This window comes from Heptranchias perlo, unplaced genomic scaffold (assembly GCF_035084215.1).
Source record: "Heptranchias perlo isolate sHepPer1 unplaced genomic scaffold, sHepPer1.hap1 HAP1_SCAFFOLD_663, whole genome shotgun sequence".
In the NCBI taxonomy this organism is placed as follows: domain Eukaryota; kingdom Metazoa; phylum Chordata; class Chondrichthyes; order Hexanchiformes; family Hexanchidae; genus Heptranchias; species Heptranchias perlo.
Window position 1 is genome coordinate 105,001 of NW_027139692.1, and position 5,963 is coordinate 110,963.

A 5,963-nucleotide genomic window follows, 5' to 3' on the forward strand; every position below is an offset into this window, starting at 1 on the left:
AATTAATTTTAAAAATCGGGTTACTCAGTTCTGGTTTACCAGTTCCCTCTTCGGACTTAGTTTTTGGTTAATCATTTCCGGTTCACCAGTTCCCGTTTTGGACTTAGTCTCTGCGGGCCGTTTCTCATCTTTTGGTTCATCAGTTCCCCTCTTTTAATAATTTTTTGGCTGCTTTCGTTTGATCATTTCCCTGCCTTCTGGGTGACTTTTGCCCCTTAGGACTTCATCGCCGCACATTATTTTCGACTTCTGGTTGATCATTTCACCCCTTTTAATCATTTTTGCAACTTTTGGTTAACCATTTCACCCAGCTTCTGGTTAACCATTTCCCCTTTGGGACTTAGTCTCTGAGCATTCTTTTGGGATTCTGGTTAATCATTTGCCAATTTTTAAAAAATGTTGCCGCTTTTGTTTAATGCTTTCTGGTCAACCTTTCCCTCTTTCAGACTTCACCGCGGCACATTGCTTTAGCCTCCTGGTTAATCATTTCACCCCTTTTAATCATTTTTGCAACTTTTGGTTAACCATTTCCCCCAGCTTCTGGTTAACCATTTCCCCTTTGGGACTTGGTCTCTGAGCATTCTTTTGGGATTCTGGTTAATCATTTGCCAATTTTTAAAAAATGTTGCCGCTTTTGTTTAATGCTTTCTGGTCAACCTTTCCCTCTTTCAGACTTCACCGCGGCACATTGCTTTAGCCTCCTGGTTAATCATTTCACCCCTTTTAATCATTTTTGCAACTTTTGGTTAACCATTTCCCCCAGCTTCTGGTTAACCATTTCCCCTTTGGGACTTGGTCTCTGAGCATTCTTTTGGGATTCTGGTTAATCATTTGCCAATTTTTTAAAAATGTTGCCACTTTTGTTTAATGCTTTCTGGTCAACCTTTCCCTCTTTCAGACTTCACCGCGGCACATTGCTCCAGCCTCCTGGTTAATCATTTCACCCCTTTTAATCATTTTTGCAACTTTTGGTTAACCATTTCCCCCAGCTTCTGGTTAACCATTTCCCCTTTGGGACTTAGTCTCTGAGCATTCTTTTGGGATTCTGGTTAATCATTTGCCAATTTTTTAAAAATGTTGCCACTTTTGTTTAATGCTTTCTGGTCAACCTTTCCCTCTTTCAGACTTCACCGCGGCACATTGCTTTAGCCTCCTGGTTAATCATTTCACCCCTTTTAATCATTTTTGCAACTTTTGGTTAACCATTTCCCCCAGCTTCTGGTTAACCATTTCCCCTTTGGGACTTAGTCTCTGAGCATTCTTTTGGGATTCTGGTTAATCATTTGCCAATTTTTAAAAAATGTTGCCACTTTTGTTTAATGCTTTCTGGTCAACCTTTCCCTCTTTCAGACTTCACCGCGGCACATTGCTTCAGCCTCCTGGTTAATCATTTCACCCCTTTTAATCATTTTTGCAACTTTTGGTTAACCATTTCCCCCAGCTTCTGGTTAACCATTTCCCCTTTGGGACTTAGTCTCTGAGCATTCTTTTGGGATTCTGGTTAATCATTTGCCAATTTTTAAAAAATGTTGCCGCTTTTGTTTAATGCTTTCTGGTCAACCTTTCCCTCTTTCAGACTTCACCGCGGCACATTGCTTTAGCCTCCTGGTTAATCATTTCACCCCTTTTAATCATTTTTGCAACTTTTGGTTAACCATTTCCCCCAGCTTCTGGTTAACCATTTCCCCTTTGGGACTTGGTCTCTGAGCATTCTTTTGGGATTCTGGTTAATCATTTGCCAATTTTTTAAAAATGTTGCCACTTTTGTTTAATGCTTTCTGGTCAACCTTTCCCTCTTTCAGACTTCACCGCGGCACATTGCTTCAGCCTCCTGGTTAATCATTTCACCCCTTTTAATCATTTTTGCAACTTTTGGTTAACCATTTCCCCCAGCTTCTGGTTAACCATTTCCCCTTTGGGACTTAGTCTCTGAGCATTCTTTTGGAATTCTGGTTAATCATTTGCCAATTTTTAAAAAATGTTGCCGCTTTTGTTTAATGCTTTCTGGTCAACCTTTCCCTCTTTCAGACTTCACCGCGGCACATTGCTTTAGCCTCCTGGTTAATCATTTCACCCCTTTTAATCATTTTTGCAACTTTTGGTTAACCATTTCCCCCAGCTTCTGGTTAACCATTTCCCCTTTGGGACTTAGTCTCTGAGCATTCTTTTGGGATTCTGGTTAATCATTTGCCACTTTTTAAAAAATGTTGCCGCTTTTGTTTAATGCTTTCTGGTCAACCTTTCCCTCTTTCAGACTTCACCGCGGCACATTGCTTTAGCCTCCTGGTTAATCATTTCACCCCTTTTAATCATTTTTGCAACTTTTGGTTAACCATTTCCCCCAGCTTCTGGTTAACCATTTCCCCTTTGGGACTCAGTCTCTGAGCATTCTTTTGGGATTCTGGTTAATCATTTGCCACTTTTTTAAAAATGTTGCCGCTTTTGTTTAATGCTTTCTGGTCAACCTTTCCCTCTTTCAGACTTCACCGCGGCACATTGCTTTAGCCTCCTGGTTAATCATTTCACCCCTTTTAATCATTTTTGCAACTTTTGGTTAACCATTTCCCCCAGCTTCTGGTTAACCATTTCCCCTTTGGGACTTAGTCTCTGAGCATTCTTTTGGGATTCTGGTTAATCATTTGCCAATTTTTAAAAAATGTTGCCGCTTTTGTTTAATGCTTTCTGGTCAACCTTTCCCTCTTTCAGACTTCACCGCGGCACATTGCTTTAGCCTCCTGGTTAATCATTTCACCCCTTTTAATCATTTTTGCAACTTTTGGTTAACCATTTCCCCCAGCTTCTGGTTAACCATTTCCCCTTTGGGACTTAGTCTCTGAGCATTCTTTTGGGATTCTGGTTAATCATTTGCCAATTTTTAAAAAATGTTGCCGCTTTTGTTTAATGCTTTCCCTGCTTTGTGGTCAAACTTTTCCCCTTTAGGACTTCATCGCCGCACATTATTTTCGAATTCTGGTTAATCATTTCACCCCTTTTAATCATTTTTGCAACTTTTGGTTAACCATTTCCCCCAGCTTCTGGTTAACCATTTCCCCTATGGGACTTAGTCTCTGAGCATTCTTTTGGGATTCTGGTTAATCATTTGCCAATTTTTAAAAAATGTTGCCGCTTTTGTTTAATGCTTTCTGGTCAACCTTTCCCTCTTTCAGACTTCACCGCGGCACATTGTCGACTTCTGGTTAATCATTTTTCCCCTTTAAATCTTTTTTTGCCACTTTCGGTTAACCATTTCACCCAGCTTCTGGTTAACCATTTGCCCCATTATACTGAATTTTTCCGCTTTGGTTTAATCATTTCCCTGCTTTCTTGTCAACCTTTTCCCCTTTTGGACTTCGCCGCCGCACTTTGCTTTTGCCTTCTGGTTAAACATTTCTCCCCTTTTAATCCTTTTTCCCACTTTTGGTTCACCAGTTCACCCAGCTTCTGGTTAACCATTTCCCCTTTGGGACTTAAGTCTCTGAGCATTCTTTTGGATTCTGGTTAACCATTTGCCACTTTTTTAAAATGTTGCCGCTTTTGTTTAATGCTTTCCCTGCTTTCTGGTCAACCTTTTCCCCTTACGACTTCGCCGCCGCACTTTGCTTTCGCCTTCTGGTTAATCATTTCACCCCTTTTAATCCTTTTTCCCACTTTGGGTTGGACAGTTCACCCAGCTACTGGTTAACCATTTCCCCTTTGGGACTTAAGTCTCTGAGCATTCTTTTGTGATTCTGGTTCACCATTTGTCCCTTTTTAAAAGATATTGCTGCTTTTGATTAAACCTTTCCCTGCTTTGCGGTCGACCTATTCCTCTTTCAGACTTCATCGCCGCACCTTGTTTTCGACATCTGGTTCAACATTTCTCCCCTTTTAATCCTTTTTCCCACTTTTGGTTAAGCAGTTCACCCAGCTTCTGGTTCACCATTTGCCCCTTTTTACTGAATTTTTCTGCTTTTGTTTATCATTTCCCTGCTTTGCGGTCGACCTATTCCTCTTTCAGACTTCATCGCCGCGCATTGTTTTCGACATCTGGTTCAACATTTCTCCCCTTTTAATCCTCTTTCCCACTTTTGGTTAAGCAGTTCACCCAACTTCTGGTTAACCATTTGCCCCTTCTTACTGAATTTTTCTGCTTTTGTTTAATCATTTCCCTGCTTTATGGTCAACCTTTTCCCCTTTAGGACTTCGCCGCCGCACTTTGCTTTCGCCTTCTGGTTAATCATTTCACAACATTTTAATCCTTTTTCCCACTTTTGGTTAAACAGTTCACCCAGCTTCTGGTTAACCATTTGCCCCTTTGGGACTTAAGTCTCTGAGCATTCTTTTGGATTCTGGTTCACCATTTGTCCCTTTTTAAAAGATATTGCTGCTTCTGTTTAATCCTTTCCCTGCTTTGCGGTCAACCTTTTCCTCTTTCAGACTTCATCGCCGCGCATTGTTTTCGACATCTGGTTCAACATTTCTCCCCTTTTAATCCTCTTTCCACTTTTGGTTAAGCAGTTCACCCAACTTCTGGTTCACCACTTGCCCCTTTTTACTGAATTTTTCTGCTTTTGTTTAATCATTTCCCTGCTTTCCGGTCAACCTTTCCCTCTTTCAGACTTAATCGCCGCACATTGTTGTCGACTTCTGGGTTGATCAGTTCACCCCTTTTTTATCCTTTTTCCCACTTTGGGTTTAAGCAGTTCACCCAGCTTCTGGTTAACCATTTGCCCCTTTGGCACTTAAGTCTCTGAGCATTCTTTTGGGATTCTGGTAAACCATTTGTCCCTTTTTAAAAAATGCTGCTGCTTTTGTTTAATGCTTGCCCTGCTTTGCGGTCGATCATTTCACCCCTTTTAATCCATTTTTGCCACTTTGGGTTAAACAGTTCACACAACTTCTGGTTCACCATTTCACATTTCGGAACTTTTATTCCCACCATTACTTTGGGCTTCTGGTTCATCATTTCACGCTGTTTTACAAATCTTTGCCGCTTCACTTTTAATCCACAAACCGTGGCTCGCTTTCGGGTGGGGGGGGGGGGTAGCGGGTTTGGGCCGGGCACTCGACATCCCGGTGTGCGACCGGGTTCGTTCTGGTACCGCTCGGTGCCCCTCGTCCTGCTCTTGCCGCGGAAGCAAACCAGACGACCGTCGGTCTCACGCCCGAGGGGAGAGGAGGCGGAAAGCGGTTTGCAGCCTTTCGCTGTACCTCCGGCGGGCAGCGCCGCACCTCCGAGTGCTCGGTACCGTTCGCTGCACCTCGTCCGGCCGCACGCAGCGAGCCAAACCCGGAGGAAATCGGCCTGTGCCTTCTCGAGATATGGGCCTCCGGGTGGGACGGACAAACCGGGGCCCCGAGCTCGCTTTCGGCGGCCCGGCACTCGACTTCCCGGTGTCCGAACGTGATCCTTCCGGTACCCTTCGGTGCCCCTTGCCCGACTCTAGCTCCCGTGCTGAAGCGGAGTCGGTCGGCCTGACGGCCTGCCGAGTTAACCAGCGGAAAGCGGTGCGCAGCCTTTCGCTTGCAGCTCCGGCGGGCAGCGCCGCACCTCCGGCTGCTCAGTGCCGTCCGCTGCTCCCCTTCCGGCTGCACGCAGCGAACCATACCCGGAGGAAATCGGCCTCGGCCTTCCGGAGATATGGGCCTGCGAGTGGGACCAATAAATCGGTGCACATTTCCGGCTCGGTTTCCGGCCTCGGCACTATCAGTTCACGCCGTCCGACCGACGTCGTTCTGGCACGGTTCCGTTGCTCCTTGATCCGGTCCAGCCACGGTAATCAGCCGAAGATGGTGGGGGGGACACATTGCCCGCCGAGTTAGCCGGAGGAAATCGGCCTCGGACTTCCTCAGATATCAGCCTCCGGGTGGGACAGACAAACCGGGGACCCGAGCACGCTTTCGGCGGCCCGCTGGTCGACTTCCCGGTGTGCGACCGGGTTCGTTCCGGTACCGTTCGCTGCCCCTCGTCCTGCTCTAGCCGC